Source organism: Bombina bombina, chromosome 6 (assembly GCF_027579735.1).
Source record: "Bombina bombina isolate aBomBom1 chromosome 6, aBomBom1.pri, whole genome shotgun sequence".
Classification (NCBI taxonomy): domain Eukaryota; kingdom Metazoa; phylum Chordata; class Amphibia; order Anura; family Bombinatoridae; genus Bombina; species Bombina bombina.
In genome coordinates, this window is record NC_069504.1 from 579,130,898 (window position 1) to 579,150,995 (window position 20,098).

The 20,098-nt window shown below is 35.8% G+C and overlaps 1 protein-coding gene across 1 annotated transcript in view; it reads left to right on the forward strand.

Moving 5' to 3' along the window:
• The window catches only part of ENTREP2 (endosomal transmembrane epsin interactor 2), a 1,562,546-nt gene that overhangs the window by 72,447 nt on the left and 1,470,001 nt on the right, over positions 1-20,098 (forward strand). The gene's annotated exons all lie outside the window — the stretch shown is intronic.

Genomic DNA, 20,098 nt, shown 5'->3' on the forward strand with positions numbered 1-20,098 from the left:
GGGAGATGTCCCTTTATTAATTAGGAATAGCATTTGCTGTTGTTTTTATGTGTTATAAGAATTTTTAAATAAACTAGATTGTATAAAACATAAATTAGATTGGTATCATCATTTCCTAGCTTTTTTTAGCGCTGCTAAATAAACCCCATTTTTTCTTCTTATCCACCATTTAGTTCTCTTTGAGGGAAGAACTTTTTTAGCAGCAGGAATCCACCTTTAGGCGCTCCTATCACACTACACATCATTGATTGTCATCTCTAATGTCACTACTCATTATTTGTTATTTTTCTTCTTTTATACTTTTTTTCTTGTATTCTTATATGATATAATAAAGTTTAATAAAAATAAATACAGTTTACATTCCTCTCTTTTAGATTAAAAAAACATACAGTTGACTACAAGGTCTTTTTAAGTACAAAAGAGAATTATGCGCTAAATGCTGATTATCAAATGTTTATAACTTTTGTATTGGTTAAGTAATTTATCTTAAAGGGACATGGTACTCAAAAGAATAAAAATCATTCTAGGCAGCTTATTTTTCTAACCTACGTGACTTGATTCATTTGCCCTTCACAAAAATAAATCTGCCAATTCTATTCATTTTCTCTGAGGAATACAATTTTTAGCTTTGCTAATTGTTAGACGGAGACCTGGAGAAGCCTACAAGCCAATGAGGTTCACACCCACTGTGAAATTTGGTGGAGTATTGGTGACTATCTGAGGGTGCTTCAGCAAGGTTGGAATCAGCCAGATTTATCTTTTTTGACGGAAGCAGGAATCAAGCCATTTACAAGGTTATCCTGGAAGAAAACTTGCCTCCTTCTGCTCTAACAATATTCCACAACTCAGAGGAATACTTTTTTCAGCAGGACATTGCTCCATGTCACACAGCCAAGAATGTGTGGATGGAGGACCACCAAATCAAGACCCTGTCATGGCCAGCCCAATTTCCAGTCCTGAACCCAATGAAAACCTCTGGAATGTGATCAAGAGGAAGATTGATGGTCACAAGCAATCAAAGTCAAGCTCTTGAATTATTGCACCAGGAGTTGCATAAAGTCAACCAACAACAATGTGAAAGACTAGTGAAGAGCATGCCAAGAGTTATTCCATCAAATATTGATTTTTGAATTCTTGCTAACTTAAAACATTAGTATTGCTATTTTGACCAGTTGTCATTTTCTGCAAATAAATGATCTAAACCAAAATATTTGTATTTGGAATTTGGGAGAAATGTTGTCAGTAGTTTTTTATATATACAGGGCTTTTTTGTATAAGAAAAGGTGCCGGTACTCAAAAAAAGGTGCTGCTACTCACTGATTTTTAATTAATATATTCTGCTCAATAACTTTGAGAAAAGCAGAGGAACACGATTACTTACAATGTTTGATGCATTTTGCACCCCCCTCTAGTGAATACTAGAGTATTTACATGATGATTACAAATATTACTTCTTATGAGTTGGCAGAGGTGGGGGTACTCAGTACCGGTGAGTACCCCCACAAAAAAGCTATATATTGTGTGTGTATGTGTGCATATGAGCCCTTCCCAGTCCAACACTTGGTAATATACCATATCATATTAAAACACTGTTAACAACAACTGTTTTAAATAGGCTTGCTGATCAAACAGGGGAGTGTGTACGCAATAGCGTACTGAATATGCAACAAAGGGAACGCTAACTGACATGCTAGCAGAGGAACTGGTTTCCCTTGGCAACGTATACACCAGCCCTGCTGGCGTGTCAGTTTCACCAATGTGCTGTAGAATAGAAAATTTACACATATAGCTGTTGAACATACATTTTAAGGCTCATAACTTTCATATTAGAAATGATGTGTATGAAAAATTATATTACATCTTATTATAATATTTGTAAATCAACACATAACATACTTATACTATTATAGGCTTTATTATAATTGTGCATTGACATTATATCTAATATAAAAGTTATGAGCCTTGCAATACAAGTTCAAAATGGACACGCTAGCAGGGCTGATATATACGTTGATGAGGGAAAACAGTTCTTCTGCTAGCGTGTCAGTCAGCATTCCCCATGCCTAATGTGTTATAGAGTGCTTATTGTGAAACCAGCAATTATGTCACCGGCAATTTGAGCACGTTCTGTCAATGTGAAGCCACACAATCATATATTCTATAGCAAAGAGTCACATTCAACACCAATAATGAAAAATTTCCTGTTTTTTATTGGTTTCTTATAATCATTACAGTACTCATGTTCCCTTACTTGAAAAAAGACTGGCCCATCTTTCAAAGATAGGTTTTATTATTATTGTTATTATTATTACTATTATTTTCGGTTATTTGTAGAGTGCCAACAGATTCCGCAGCGCTATAAACATAGGCGGAATACAAGGAAACATTTATAGGGATCAGGCGGGTAGAGGGCCCTGCCAAGAGTCGCACTGTTGTAGTCAGCTCTAAAGAAGGTGATCTACAAAAAGCATGGCTCTTAGGCTTACATGCTAAGGGTGTTCAAGGGAATAGCAATGGAGGAGAGGAAATGGTATAAAGAAAGGTTAGTGTAGGTTGTATGCATCCCTGAACAGTAGAGTCTTTAGGGAGTGCTTGCATTTTTCAAAACTAGTCTTGTGGAGCGAGGCAGAGAGTTCCACAAGATGGGAGCCAGTCTGGAAAAGTCCTGTAAGTGGGAGTGAGAGGTGGTAACAAGAGAGGAGGAAAGTAGGAGGTCATAAGCAGAGCGAAGGGGACGGGAGGGGGAGTATATGGAGACAAGGTCTGAGATATAGGGGGGAGCAGTGCAGTTGAGGGCTTTGTATGTCAGAGTGAGAATTTTGTGTTTAATCCTGGAGGCAAGAGGAAGCCAGTGAAGGGACTAGCAAAGAGGTGCAGCAGATGAAGAGTGACGCATAAGGAAGATGAGCCTGGCAGAGGCATTCATTATGGATTTAAAGGAGCTAATCAGCAGCTGGGGAAACCAGAGAGGACAGAGTTGCAGTAATCGAAGCGGGAAAGGATGAGAGAGTGGATTCAAATCTTAGTTGTGTCTTGTGTAAGAAAATGTCTAATTTTAGGGATGTTTTTAAGGTGGAAGCGGCAGGATTTAGCCAAGGACTGAATGTGAGAAGTGAAAGAAAGTCAAGTGTGACCCCAAAACATCGGACATGCGGGGTAGAGGTAATGACGGAATTGTCGACATTTATAGAGAGATTGGGGGTGGAGATTTTGGAAGAAGGGGGGAAATTAAGGAGTTCAGTTTTGGAGAGATTTAGCTTGAGGTAGTGAGAGGACATCCAGGAAGAGATGTGAGAAAGACAGTTAGTGACACGGGTTAGTAAGGAAGGAGATAGGTCTGGTGCAGAGAAGTAGATTTGGGTGTCGCCCGCATACAAATTATATTGGAATTTGTGGTACTTTATTAGGGATCCTAATGATGACGGGTAGATTGAGACGAGAAGGGGACCGAGGACAGAGCTTTTTGGTACCCCAACAGAAAGTGGTGACGGGGCAGAGGAGGCTCCAGAGTAGGATACACTAAAGGTACGGTATGACAGGTAGGAAGAGAACCACGAGAGGGCTGTGTTACAAATGCCGGAGGATTGGAGGGTTTGGAGCAAAAAAATGTGGTCAACAGTATCAAAGGCTGCGGACAGATCAAGGAGGATAAGCAGAGAGAAGTGGCCTTTTGATTTTGCTGTAAGTAGGTCGTTGGTAACCTTAACAATTGCTGTCTCTGTGGAGTGATGGGGACGGAATCCAGATTGCAGTGGGTTGAGGAGGGAGTTTAATGTAAGGAAATGGAATAGGTGTGCATATACTAGCTTTTCGAGAAGGTTTAAAGCAAGAGGGAGTAGGGAAATAGGAAGGAAGTTGGATAGGGAGGTTGGATCAAGAGAAGGTTTTTTGAGGATAGGTGTGACCAGTGCATGTTGCAGAGATGAGGGAAATATACCAGTGCTAATGGAGCGGTTGAAAATGTGTGTGAGTATAGGGGTAAGGTTAGAAGAGAGGTAGTGGAGCAGCTGTGAGGGGATAGGGTCAAGGGGACAGGTAGTGAGGTGAGAGCGCAGTATAAGGGCTTCTTCCTCAGTAACAGGGGAGAAAGAGTTAAATTTATAGCTATATGGGTTGTGGTTGATTGCAAGCGTTTTTGCAACACTGAAAAACAATATATGAGTATATATTAATAAAATTGTCTGTACATACTAAACCCTTTCATCAAAATGTACTACAACAGCCTTTTAAATAGTTGAAATAAAAAATATAAATATATGATAAATCTGTTGGTGCTCTACAAATACCTGTTAATAATAATAATAATAATAATATATATGATATATACATATATTTAAGAACCAAGTTATTTCAACTATTTTTTAATGCGTCTCTGGCTTTAGCGTATTTTAGCTTAGCACACCTTTAGGCTAGCACTCAAGCAACAGCAAGAACACAGTTTGAGATATATATATATATATATATATATATATATATTGAGAGAGAGAGAGAGAGAGAGAGAGAGAGAGAGAGATTATTTTAACGTGGAACTTTTTATTTTGGGCAGGTTATTAGATGCTAGGTTTTTTAATGTGATTAGGGATCTCAATAGAAGCCCTATATTTAAGTAGACTATCTGGTGGTAGGGTAACATGGCAGATTGTGTTGGACGGTGTTTAGGAGTGAGGAATAGTTGTAAAAGGACATAAAATCCAAATATTTTCTTTCATATTTCAGATAGAGCATACAATTTTAAACAAATTTCCATTTTACTTCTATTATCAAATGCTCTTCTTTTTCTTGTTATCTTTTGTTAAAAAGTCGGAAGGAAAGTTCAGTGTGTGCACATGTCTGCAGTACTATATGGCAACAGTTTTGCAACAATGTTATACATTAGCAAGAGAGCACTAGATGGCAGCACTGTTTCCTGTAGTGCTTCAGGCATGTGCATGCTACTTATCTAGATACCTCTTCAACGAAGAATAAAAAGAGAAAAAAGCAAATTTGATAATAGAATTAAATTGGAAACTTTTTAAAATTGTATTTTCTGAATCATAAAATTAAAATCTTGGGTTTCAAGTCCCTTTAATTGTGTGTTTAGCAGTGCGGGCATATGCTGGAAGTTTCTAGTTTATGTTGATTGAATGGATTTAGATTAATTTGGGTTTGAGGGTTTAGATGGAAATTTTGAAGGGTTTGTTTTGCCAGAGGATCAGATTCTTTATCCTTTATCTATGATAGGAAAAATGTATCACTATCAAAAAGGATTAAGCAGTGGCATCCACTGCCTGCTGCAAATACTATAGATATCAGCACTATTATATTATAGAAGCTCACTAGAAAGTGAGAGCGTTTACCATTACTTGGGAGCTGGCCAACTGCTATTGATAGTTACAGGTCTGTTCTTATGCTAAAGCAATCATACTATAAATGACAGCAATGACTTGCCCTAGCCCTGTCTTTTTAAAACAAAGGAATATATCTATAATGTCTGAATTAAGACATTGCTGACAATAAAATAATTTCACAACCCCATGATTGGGATTTCAATGCACAGAGAATATCTCATACACCTCATATTTAGCCTTCTCATTTTAAAGCAGAACAAATCTATGATCACACTAATTGTGTTTTATTGAAACCTGAATGTACTGAGGAGTATATAAGAATATTGGGCAAAAAACAGACACATCAAACTATTTCAGATAAAGGTTTATTAAAAACCTATTATTAGTAGTAGTAGAAACTAAAGTTTGTTATTTCATTGTATTATATAAAGTACTAGGCTCTAATGTAAATTTATTTTTTTATGAAACATTTAAACCTTTGAGCTCAGATACGTTGATCTTATTATTAATTTGCAAAATGAACATCCTTGCAAAAGGTTTTAAATTCATCTCAATTTAAATTAATTCCCAAGAAAGTAAACATCAGTTGCTAATGAATCTATACACTGAAAGGTTTGGCTCTGTCTTGCCTTGTTGATTGGTTTAGAACAGACTTATTTAATATGGATAGACATCATGTCATCAATATTCATAAAGCCCTTATGGCTGTCTGGCATGGAAATAAATACTTCCCTTCTTCAAAGTTGGGATCAAAAACACATACTTTTTGGATTAGTCTTTGAGAAGGCTTTTGATCATATTGGATGTAATTACATGTTTGATACTACGTTGTTATTGCTAAGTCTTCAGTGCTTACATATCCAATACATAGTGTAGTGCACAAAGTGCTATACAAGTTATGTTATTTATTAAGATTCAGCTACTGATTATGACTATTAACTCTGCCTCTTTACTTCTTAATTAACCCTTTGGCTGACATAGATGGCTGTAATACATTGCAATGTGTAATGCCTTTCAATGGATTGAATATTTTCAAGTAGTGTCAACAGATGTCCAAGTAATACCTAAAATGATGAATTTAAAAGCCTAAACAAATGCTTTGCTCTTATTAATGTTGCTCACAAAAATATTACCAAAATAATAACCTAATTGGTAAGTTTCATCTTTTGCTAATTTAAAATTTACTTTGAAAAAACAATTAATGGGACTTTTTTTTAAAAAAAAGTTGCACATTTTCTTTTATAAAATACTAGACGATAAGCCTGCGCAAGAGGGCAGTCTATGTTTAAAAAATACAAACTCCCAAGCTAAAGTTACAAAAAAATAAAAAAAATAAAATTACAGAAAAAAATAAACAAAGTTATCTAAAATAAAATATGTAAACCTTAACTAATACCCCTATAAAAATAACAAATTCCCCCCCAAAATAAAAATACCCCCTTATCTAATACTAAACTACCAATAGCCCTTAAAAGGGTCTTTTGAAGGGCATTACCCTAAGTTAAACAGATCTTTTACCTTTAAAAAAATACTAAATCCTTCTAACAGTAAAACCCCCCCACCCACCAAACCCCCCAAAATAAAAAACTAACACTAAAAAAGAATAAACTACCCATTGCCCCTAAAGGGGCATTTGAATGGGCATTGCACTTAAAAGGGCAATCAGCTCTTTTTCAAGCCCAAAATAACACTAATCTAAAAAAAAAACACCCCAAAAATTAAAATAAAAAAGCCTAAATAAGCCCCAAATAGGTACTCACTGTTCCTGAAGTCCGGCGGAGAAGGTCTTCTTCTAGATGGATCCATCATCTTCTATCTTCATCCGGAGTGAAGGCGGCGTGGAGCAGAGGTGTGGAGCTGTGTTCCCGATGCCCGGATCCTCAGCGGCGTTCCTCAACAGCGCCGTTCAACGGCGGCGGCGTTCCTTGGCGGCATGGAGGCTCCTCTTTATCCGATGTCTGTCATAGACTGAAGATTAAATGCAAGGTACTACAATCAATTTGGGGTACCTTGCATTCCTATTGGCTGAAATTTTGAAATCAGCCAATAAGATTAGAGCTACTGAAATCCTATTGGCTGTTCAAATCAGCCAATAAGATTTCTGAAGCTCTCATCCTATTGGCTGATTTAAAAATTCAGCCAATATGAATGCAAGGTATCCCAATAAATATTGGGTACCTTGCATTCAATCTTCAGTGTTTGACGGACGATCGCATGAAGAGGAGCCTCCACAACACCGAGATATTGTGGGTTTGGTTCCAGCCCACCGCAATAAAGCAAATATAGCAATATAGCATGTGAAATATATATATATATATATATATATATATATATATATTTACACTATACTGTAGCTTATTATGGACTAGATTATGAGTGGAGTGCAAATGTTTGCTCTCGAGCGATATGGGGTATATAGCAAAGGTTTGCGCTCATCGGGCTTACCACTTATTTTACGAGTTGAAAGTAAACGCGATCACATGAGTGCAATCAAGATTTAAACTAGAATGATTACTGTGACTTCAGAGCTCTGGTTATTTGTTAAGGGAAATTAAAAAGTTGCACAAAACACATCAAAATACATTACAAAGTATAGATGCACTCATAAAATTATTTAAAAAAAATATTGTGCACAAAAATTATAAAGGCTCAAAAATATGAGATCTCAGGTGTTAGAAAAAAATGGCAAGCAAAGGGCTTTAACATTGAGATACATACAAACACATCTCTAAAGATAGATATATATATGTCTATATATGAATGTAGGACTAGGTGCACTCTCACAAACTGTTTCCACTTGCCAGGTACTGAATGGTAGATAAGATATATTTGATAGAAGACAACACTCTCTGTACTTACAAATAAGTGCAACATGTGCCTTTTATTTAGTGACGTTTTGGGGAGTACGCTCATTCATCAGATTTGTATTCATGTGTTTATTTGTGTATATATGTTGGGAAAATGGCGCTGATAGACTTGGTTGCCACAGGGTTGCCACAAACCTTCAGTTTGTAAAAGAGCAATATCTGCGAAAATGAGGTATGCCTTTATATATACACACACATATATATATATATGTATATATATATATATATATATATATATATATATATATATATATATACACATACATATATATACATTTTTGTGCTCTTTTCAGTTAAATACCTTGAAGCATACAATACCATTTTTATTCAATTTTAATACTTTTTAATGTGTTTTATTGTGTTTTTATAGAAATACTTTACTTTGTGCGTAGTTTGCACGCAAGCGAAAGAACAAGTTAGCGCACCACTTGTCATCTAGTCCAATATGTATTAGAAGATGGTGATAGAGAGACAGAAATGTAACACTGGCTTAAGACTAGCGTGTAGCATGAACTCTGATACTCTTCAGAAGTGGCTGTTGTAGGGCATTTCAATGGTACTATGTATGCGCCCCATTCATAAGTAATTGTGAATAACTTATTACACCTCAATTTGTTCAGCAGGACATTTTTTTTTAGGTGATCAAAAGCAGGAGAAAGACTGTTCCTCTTATTTATTTTTATTTAAGTTTGTATGTTTAGCAAATGTGTCAAACATAGTTTAAAAAGGAGGTGTAAAATAAATGAAAATATTTAAATAAATGTTTATATTAAAAAAGCTCTTTATATTTTAAATGTAACTTTCATATCAGTTCTTCCAAGCAGTCTCTTATTTTGATCAGTATTTCTCCACTTTGCTTTTATTTTTAACGTTCTTAAACCTAATGTAAAATATAATACTATTTAACAAATATAAATATTTAAGGGGCATAATAGTCAAAAATTCAGATAGAGCATGTGATTTTAAGACTCTTACAAGTGTACTTCAATTATTAAATTTGCTTTGTTCTATTGGTATCATTTGTTGACACGCATATGTACATATCCTCAGCAGCAGCTAGGCACTACTGGGATCTAGCTAGTGATTGTGTGGCTCCACAATTTTTTTTTCTGGTTTTGATTTGCAGGGCTTAAACCCATAGATATATGCAAACAATAGTGCATTAATACAATGTTCTAATATAGGCAATTTTCTTTTATATCCCTTAAGGCCATTGGCAATTAGTCTCTCTCAAAGGGCCACTTATACTGTGCGCACATTCTGAAGAGGGCCAAATAGTGTTTGTAACCATCATATTTGGCCAACAGAAAAATGTTACCTAAATCAACATATTTAGCTGAATGTTTTAATAACTTTAGCATTTTTATATATTTTAGAAATGTAGTGAAAAATACACTCTTGAGCTTGTAAGAGAGCTTGTAAGAGAGCTTGTAAGTTAATACTTTTATAAATTCTGAAAGTGAACTCGAGGAACTGATGAATCTCATAGTAGCAGCTTATTTTAATAATGAACAATATCGAATAAAGCCCGTAATTTTACTGGACATAAGCAGTAAGTATTCACAGCTGAGATCTGTCAATGATTCATGTCTATATTATGCCTTTTCTAATTCAAAATTTCTGTGGACTTTGCAAAATAACCTCCAGACGATGTAAGTCTAAAATAACACTGCTCAATTCGATATTCGGACTTTGACTTTTTGTACACATCGGGTTAGTGTTTGTGCGAAAACTTTTTTTTACAACTTCTAATACATGCGCTAAGTGACCCTCGTAAAAAGCATCCATCTAGTAAAGTAAACGCACGAGCGGGAGTGATAAAGCTCCAATTGTAATCTAGCTAGGGTGACCATATTGCCGCTTTAAAAATATGAAAAATGCATGTCAGGGTTCTTATACAAACCCTTTATTTAAATAGCCCTGAAAACAGCCCTGACATATGTATTTTTCATATGTGTCCCTTTTTAAAGCGCCAATATGGTCACCCTAAATCTAGCCCTAAATGTGTCTTTAAATATGTTTCTAAATATGTTTTTAAAAATGGTAACCTGTTGCTAATTTGTAATTATTTAATCAAATAGTTACAAAAGCATGGCATCTTTTCATAATTGTTTATCACATAAAAAAATATATATTTATATCACAGCCATGCAGAGATGTAAGGTCAGAAATACAATAGCTTTCATTAGTATTCCTTTTGTATAAAGGCACAAAAGAAAGAACTATGGCGTTTCTACTTACCTATAAAATAAAGCAAATCTGCCCAGGAGACTTTTATCAGAACAGACACTAGTGTTCAATTCAAATATCCTAAAGCAAAAACTGTTATTTATCTGCTGCGGGAATCTCAAGAGTGGGCTGCATTCTACATGCCAAAGTGAATTGGATTAAGAAGTAGAAAAATAAATGGAAGAACCGGTAAGGAAGTTTAACATGAAGAAGTTTGATTAACTGTTTGTTTTATGATATAAAACAAAATTATTTTTACTCCATTGGGATGTCTGAATCCTTATATTACCTTTTCTGTGCTGGTAATAAAATGTTATGTTGTTTATAACTGGTTGATGATTACTCTTGGTCACTGGTTTTCAAACCTGTTCTCAGGCCTCCCCAACAGGCCAGGTTTTCAGGATTACCTTACTAATCAGCTGATTATTTCACCTGTGCTCCAGTTCAGATATCCTCAAAATATGGCCTGTTAGGAAGGCCTGAGTACAGATTTGAAAAACAGTGCTCTTGGTTGTTACTGTGAATCAAGTGATGATGATCATTATTATGCTTAAAGGGATATTATACACTCATTTTTCTTTGCATAAATGTTTTGTAGATGATCTATTCATATAGCCCATAAAGTTTTTTTGTTTAAAAAATGTATAGTTTTGCTTATTTTTAAATAACATTGCTCTGATTTTCAGACTCCTAACCAAGCCCCAAAGTTTTATGAGAATACCGTCAGCTACCTTCTCCAGCTTGCTCCTGTTTGTGTAAAGGGTCTTTTCATATGCAAAAGAAGGGGGAGGGGGGAGTGAATATTTCCCACTTGCAGTGGGCTTTCCAGCTACCTTTTCAACAGAGCTAGACTGAGAGCGTCTAAGTAAATTTTTAAACAATTTTATACTGGATTTTTATATCAGTATCTGTGCATCTTATTCTTTATAGTAGTGTCTATTACATGCAGTTAAATGAAAATGAGTGTATACTGTCCCTTTAAATAACTTAGGATGGGCGGAAGCTTGCCGGCACTACAGAAATCGGCTAAAATTATCATACTCCACCGTGGGAGACAGAAGGGGTCTCATTGATAAACCAGAGTGGAACCGAGAATATGTTCGAGGGGTAAAATTCTGGAGAATACAGGAGCAACAGATACCGCCACGGACATGGCGCTGACGCGATCTTGCTTCCCACACAGCGCTGCAGCCCTTCAGTCTCTCAGCCGAGATAAGACACGGACTAGGGGAACAACACGCAGATGGGTGAGATATCTATAATTAAAACCACTGAGCTAACACTGCCACTTGGTCCAAGCTACTGCACGACATAAGAAAATAAGGAGTTACAATTATATAACAGTCTCAAAATGCACAGACTTTAACAATCACGGCGTGAAGCCGATATAGTTTGCCTCCCCCACCCATCGATATCTTAACCATAGCAAAGGACTCAAAGTTGTTTGCAACAATTATTCAATAGCAGTCATATTCACTTGATTCCTTTAATAATAAGAAGGGTGGGAGGAAGACTTATGCTTTTTCCAGTGCACATTTAAAAACAATCTATTCACACAAACAGGAAATGCAGTGCTAAAAAAACATTTTCCCGAGGAGCACATGAGTCAAGCACTACCAAACATTAAACTACAATTTGGAACATACAGACGCTCAGCAACCATAGCCCTAGAAAAGTTTCTGAATAACATGCAATAAATAACTTTTAAATAGTTGATGGCGCTTTTGCTGACAGATTACTTCTAACCACAGTGGCTAATATTTAACTAAGGGCTTCCATAACACCGGAAAAGACTGGTTTATCCTATTTCGCACTCCCCAGCCAATAAGCCAAGACTGAAAGCCAACACATTTAAAATGTCGTCTAGACAAGTAAAGAAAACTGGTTTAACAGGCAAACAAACTGCTTCCACTCTCTTTTTCAAATCCTCTAAAGGGGATAAGACCACGGAGCTCCCGGAATCGGACATAACGATCTCTTCAGACCAATCCTTTACTGACGGATCTAGCACACTCGACCTTACACCGCTCACTAAAGCAGATTTGAGAGATCTAGTGTCTAAACAAGATATCAACATGAATTTCGAAAAAATGTGGACAAAACTAGACTCCATACAAACAAAAATGACTGAGAGTCTAACGGAACTAAAACAGGACATACAGGAGCTAGGCATGAGAGTAGATACACTGGAGGAAAGTGAAAATATAAGAGATGAAACAGCAGACAAGGTATCACAACAAGTCCAGACCCACAAGCAAGAAATAGAAGAGCTTAAAGACAAATTGGAGGATATAGAAAACCGCACGAGAAGGTGCAATATCAGACTCAAAGGAATCCCGGGAATCCATTGCACCTACGGACCTACAAAGCTATTTACAGCAGCTATTCAAGGCCATCACAGGCCACACAGAAGAAGATCACTTTCAAATCGAAAGAGCACATAGAGCCCTAAAGGCCAAGCCCAAAGGAGATCAACCACCAAGGGATGTCATAGTTAAGCTATTACGTTTTCCAGCTCGCTCACCTACCTAGGGACAAAAATCTCAGATATTCACGATGATTTGTACAAGCTAAATTATACCCCACTATTTCAATCTATTAGACGAGATCTTGGATCTTGGAGGAAGGGGACCTTCTCGTGGTACGGGCGCCTTTCGTCCATAAAAATGAATGTGCTCCCGAGGATCTTGTACCTCTTTAGAGCACTGCCGATCAGGGTCCCTTCCTCGGAGCTCCAGAAACTACAATCAGAACTAATCTCATTCTTAAGAGGAGATGGTAATGCTAGGATAGCATCCCATACATTAACTAGACACCGACGTCTAGGTGGAGTAGGAATACCACACTTACAAGCTTACTATCTAGCGGCTAGGACAGCACAAGCCTCGCTCCTCCAGAAACCACTAAGAGAGATTCTCTGGACAAATATAGAAACTGACAGTATAGAATTGGATTACACGGATGACCTTCTGTGGAACTCCAAGAAAGATATACACCAAGATAGCCGTAGCCTACCCTCAACAATAGATACACTTTCACACTGGGAACAATTAACAAAACACCCAATGATGTTGCCTCCAGGCACCTGGGTTAAACCGATCAGACTCCTGCTTCCCAAGGAAACTCACAACACAATAGATAAGTGGGCTAATAAAGGTCTTTACCGGGTGGCAGACTTTCTCATCCACTCACAAATCATTTCATTCAATCACCTTCAGGAGCTGATAACCCCACTCAAACTACATTGGTTCCTATACCTCCAAATCTCTTCTGCCCTTAATAAGTATGATATCTCCCGTGGGAAACACCCACCCACAGTCATGGAAAGAATATGCTCAAACCCGACTAGGGAAAAGCAGCTCATTTCAAAACTTTATATAGCAATTCAGGACACACATTACACTGAGAAATCGTCCATAGCGATAAAATGGGAAGAAGACGGGGCAGATCAGATTTCAAAAGATGAATGGGACCAATTATATTTCGAATCCTGTAAGGGGCTTATTAGTGCGGACCATAGGGAAAATACTATAAAAACAACATTTCGTTGGTATCTTACGCCCCTAAAAACATCACACTATTCAATGAATAAGTCCAAATTATGCTATAGAGGCTGTGGGATACAGGGTTCTTATAGACATATGTGGTGGGACTGCGAACCCATCAAAAATATTTGGAGAATGCTCAATGATCTCCTCAGTAAAGTTTTAGACGAACAAATAGTACTAACCATAGACCAAGCACTTCTTCATAGGCGATTGCCCAACCTGAACCCCACCATTAATAAATTCATTAAAATACTTTGCACGACCACTAGAGTGTGCATAGCGAGGCACTGGAAGGAAGGTCCCCCTACTTGGAAAGAAGTACTAGACAAAATAAAAGACATATACACACTATCGGAAAGGGTAGCATGGATACAAGGAGACACTACACAATTCAACAAAATATGGTTTTATTGGATAATGCATTCAACAATGACGGTCAGGTAATAGAATCCACAAATAGAAGATTATGGTAAAAACTCTATAAACTATAAGCACATAGTTATAAATCGGCCAAACGATGCACTCAGCTTAGATCCCAGACATAATTGAATGACAACACAGACATGATTTAATGTTTATTTGTATTCTTATTTTTATTTTTATTTTATCTTTATTTTTTTCTTTTTTATTTCTTATTTAGGTTTGTTAATGTTCATTACTCATGATATATATCATAGATCAGTGTTAAGGATTTATGAGTTAAAAATGTTCCCATGTTGATTTGAGATGTCACATTGTCTGAGGCACTGTAATAATTGCTCTCAGGATGTATACACTGTTAATTATGCTGAGATATGGAAATAAAAATAATTTCAACATAAATAACTTAGGATGAAGGGGGTATGCACTATGCAGCACATTTATAATAGGATGGTGTACTATAAACTTTTGTCCCCTTAAATTTGTTCCTGATTTCCCACTTTTTTGCTGTAGTGTAGTCAATAATTTACAGATATAGCATTTACCTTTATTTTGTTATTTAAAATAGACAATTTTCATGTTGAAACCACATGCTGTTCTAAAATTGTCAGTGCTTGAAGGGACACTGAACCCAAATTTTTTCTTTTGTAATTCAGAAAGAGCATGCAATTTTAAGCAAATTTCTAATTTACCCCTATTATCAATTTTTCTTCGTTCTCTTGCTATCATTATTTGAAAAAGAAGGCATCTAAACTTTTTTTTGGTTTCAGTACTCTGGACAGCACTTTTTTATTGGTGGATGAATTTATCCACCTATCAGCAAGGACAACCCAGGATGTTCACCAAAAATGGGCCGGCATCTAAACTTACATTCTTGCATTTCAAATAAAGATACCAAGAGAATGAAGAAAATTTGATAATAGGAATAAATTAGAAAGTTGCTTAAAATTTCATGCTTTATCTGAATCGCGAAAGAAAACATTTGGGTACAGTGTCCCTTTAAGTAATGGCTGCAGAAAAGCTATATAAACAAGACATCATAATCTGCCAGTGGGGAGGGGGGAGAAAGAACCCAGCCCTTTTTAAAGGTTGTTCCTGAATCAGCATTAAATAAAATGAGCAGACCATTTCAAGGAAACAGGCTCATTTTGATCTGAATGTCTTTGTCACAAGTATTGCAGGATCCTTATTTTCAAAAGTTTAATGTAATGAATACTGTACCTCTTTATTATTGGTGAACCATAAAGCAAGTTGGAAATTTAAAAAAAAAAAAAAAAAAACATTTTTACTGTTGATTTTGTTTTTGCCATATGTAGATAAATGGCTCATTCAATACCAGGAAATTAAAGGTTGGAGAAAGTATTAACACCAAAATGACCATAACACCAAAATGACCATCTTCTTGCATGATGTGTTTCTATCGTACTTGTCCCACCCTTGTCCTTACCGCTGGCTTGTTGTGGAAGTTCTGTTAACTCTCACTTGTATATAGAATTATATTAAAGTTTACTGACAAGGAAAAGAAGAAAATTGTGAAAGATTTGATCATCAAAAATTTCCTGGAATGGAGAATATAAAATGTAGATGTTTGTGTGCTTTATATTTTATACTCCTTATGAAGGTTGAATAAAAGTTGTAATAATGTGGCGCAATATTTGTTACAATTTTCCATCTAAAATTTACCTTTCTCAGATTGCTTGAGGGACCCTGCGGCACTGATGACAACTCTTAGATAACCTAACCAGACCAGAGCGCTTAATAGAATAAGACACTGGGGCCTATTTAACAAAGGTCTGTCGGACCTGATCCGACAGTGCAGATCAGGTCCGACAGACCTCACTGAATGCGGAGAGCAATACGCTCTCCGTATTCAGCATTGCACCAGCAGCTCTTGTGAACTGCTGGTGCAACGCTGCGCCCCCTGCAGATTCACGGCCACACGGCCTCTAGCAGGGGGTGTCGTACTCGATCGGGTTGAATTGCGGCGATGTCTGTCTGCCTGCTCAGAGCGTCTTTAGACTGGTGCTTCATAACTGGTGTTTCTGGTGAGCCTGAAGGCTCGCCGAAACACGGGGCTTCAAGCTCCATAAGGTGTCCTCAACTGTAAACAATGTTTATTTTTCAATCCTTCAGATCTATTTGTGTTTTTTTATTAGAAGATACATCAACTCTCAGGTTTGATAGTATATCTAATGGTTGGCTGACATTTTTTATTATTTATATCCTTCACATAATTATCATAAGACTGAAGTTAAAGGAACATTCCGGTCAAAATTTAAATGCACATAGTTGAATTACATCTTTGAATAGAAACAAATTTGCAATATAGTTGTATTAGCAAAAATGCTTCTAGTAAAAGTTATCACTGTTTTAGTGTTAACATTTTTCTCTGCATGTGCACGTGAAGTATAAATAGATATTCTCACAGCACTGGCAATTTAAATACTGCAGTTGTTTAGATCATTAGTAGGGCTTGTATCATGTCAGCACTTAACAAATTGAGTCATTACCAGATGTTAAAAGCACCTTAGGCTCTCTGAGCAAGTGCTGTGTTTAAAATGCTGGTGCACGGTGCATACTTAAATACACATTTGAAACAGCTATAGCTTTTATTAGAAGCATTTTTGCTAATGCATGTATATTACAAAAATGATTCTATTCAAGACTACAATGAATCCATGTAAAGTAAATTTTTGGCTGGAATGTCCCTTTAATAGGTCAGATTTATCTTCTTATTTTTTGGTCTACAAAGCATTTCCTAATATATATATATATATATATATATATATATATATATATATATATATATATATATATATATATATATATATATATATATATATATATATATATATATATATACTGTATATATTTATATATACATAACCCTGGTCCCTTAGGAGGTTATTATGAACAGCTATAAGGAACCATTATTATTTTCCTTCAAATTCACTTGCGTATTCTTGCTCTGTTGGTGTCATGTGCAGATGAATGAGGTCTCAGCAGTAGCATTGTCTCCTATTGGTAAGTATTTTCTGCATGTGGTACCTATCTCTTGTCATTCAGCTAGCTCCCAGTAGTGCATTACTGCTCCTTCAATAAAGGATACCAACAGAGAATGAAGCAAATTAGATAATATAATTAAATTGGTAAGTTGTTTAAAACTGTATGATCTATCTAAATAATGAAATAAAAAAATGAAAAAGGTTTCATGTCCCTTTAATTTACGGGGAATTGAATCCTAAAAGTTTAATGTTCAGAACTTCTTAGTTTATGCTACTGCTAAATTATACAAAAATACAGTTATTTTTCTATGAAACAACCTCAAAATTAACTTTTATTATTTAAAAATGTAAATAATATTAAATATAAATATAAAATAATAAAAAAATAATAATCCCAACACTTTAATTAATTGCAGGATATTTTCCACAAAACATTAAGGGGTCGAATTATGAAGACCCACTCGGCTTCAGTTCCGCCTGAAGCCGAAGTTAAGAAGCAGCGGTCCTAAGACTTCTGAGGTGGCGGACAGCAATCAGCCTGATCAAATACGATCGGGTTGATTGACACCCCCTGCTAGCGGCCGATTGGCCGCCAATCTGCAGGGGGCGGTATTGCACCATCAGTTCACAAGAACTGCTGGTGCAATGATAAATGCCGACAGCGTATGCCCATTTACGTGCACCACATCGCATCATGTCCATCCGCACAATAATAAATTGACCCCTAAGCATCAGATTATGAGTGGAGCGCAAAATATCCACTCAGTAATACCAGCGCACAAGTTGAGCGCAAAGAGAACGGGAACACACAGTTCCCCATAGACTGCAATGTAGAGGCACTTTTCAGTGACACCCCACACCCACCAACTGCAACCCGTAAAAACTGCTTTGTGCAGTTTTTTTTTAATATAAAAATTTACAATATATTTTTTTTGGGGGGACTTTGGGGGATATTTTGTAAATTAACCAAAATTATTTTTACGCTTGCACGTAAATGGGCAAATTTTCCCATTACAGGTGCACAATAAATTAGTGCTCCACTTGTAATCTAGCACAATAAATAAATAAACTGTTTATATTAAGATACTGAGAGTTTGCTCTATTTAGGGCCCAAAAGATAGAAGAATAAATAATTTGATGTTCTCTTGTGTCCCTGACACAACATTTTTATGTGGGACACAGAGAAGGTGAATAAAGCAGAGATTTTTTTATTATTTAATGGAAATCAGCAGAATTTCAACAGTGCAAGCTCCAAAGCTCTCAGGAATTGTGAAACACACATGATTTGTAGTAGAAGAAATGGGTTTCCTGCCCAATGATATAACATATCTTTATATATATAACAATATATACTGTATATATATATATATATATATATATATATATATATATATATATATATATATATATATATATATATATATATATATATATATAGTAATCTATGTTCATTTTCATTTCTCGTGCTACATAACCTATTGGGGCTTTGTAAATAATAAACAATTAAATACTACTGCTGCTACAACTAATAATAATAATGATAAATGCAAACAAACGTAGGTTCGTTTTTAGAGAACAATTGACTGTGTATGAATGCATTTCAGTTTTACATAGAAGCATTGTTGTAGTATACTTACATTAGCAAAAAAGGCTCTAGTATCAGCAGCATATGCACATATGTGCTGACTGCACATGCATGAGCATTTAAACAATTCCTTTCTGCAATCTCAGAGCTGTGGTTAACTGTTTTCCGAAACGAAAAACTTGCAGAAAACACTTCAAAAATATATTACAAAGTATAGTTACACTCATATTAACAGTCTAATAAAAATAATTTAAAAACATATTGCACAAAAAAGTTATAAGGGCTCAAAGATTGGAGATCTCGAGTGTTAGAAAATTAAAAAGGCAGGCAAATGGCTTTAACATTGAGACACCTACATATACATTGCTAAAGATGTATTTTTATAGATATATATGTTTATATATATGTGTACATATATATATATATATATATTAATGTATTTATATGTGTTTATATGTATTTACAGTCATATATACACATGTAAAAACATTTATTTATATATATATATATATATATATATATATATATATATACACATATCTAAACATATATAGGTTGTAAGGTGTTTCTTTGAATTGTCTAAATAAAGCTCTATCGCCTAGATTACGAGTCTTGCGTTAGCCTTAAAAAGCAGCGTTGGGTCCCAACTCTACTTTTTAATGCCCGCTGGTATTATGAGTCTGGCAGGTACAGGTGTATCGCTCACTTTTATTCCGCGATTTGAGCATACCGCAAATCCCCTTACGTCAATTGCGTATCCTATCTTTTCAATGGGATTTGCCTAATTCCGGTATTACGAGTCTTGGAAAAAGTGTGCGGTACACCCTCTCCTGTCAAGACTTATACCGCATTTAAAAGTCAGTACTTAAGAGTTTTATGGGCTAACGCCGTAACATAAAACTCTTAACTAAAGTGTTAAAAAGTACACTAACACCCATAAACTACCTATTAACCCCTAAACCGAGCCCCCCTCCCCCGCACATCGCAAAAACACTTAAATACATGTTTTAACCCCTAATCTGTCGACCGGACATCGCCGCCACTGTAATAAATATATTAACCCCTAAACCGCTGCACTCCCGTCTCGCAAACACTAGTTAAATATTATTAACCTCTA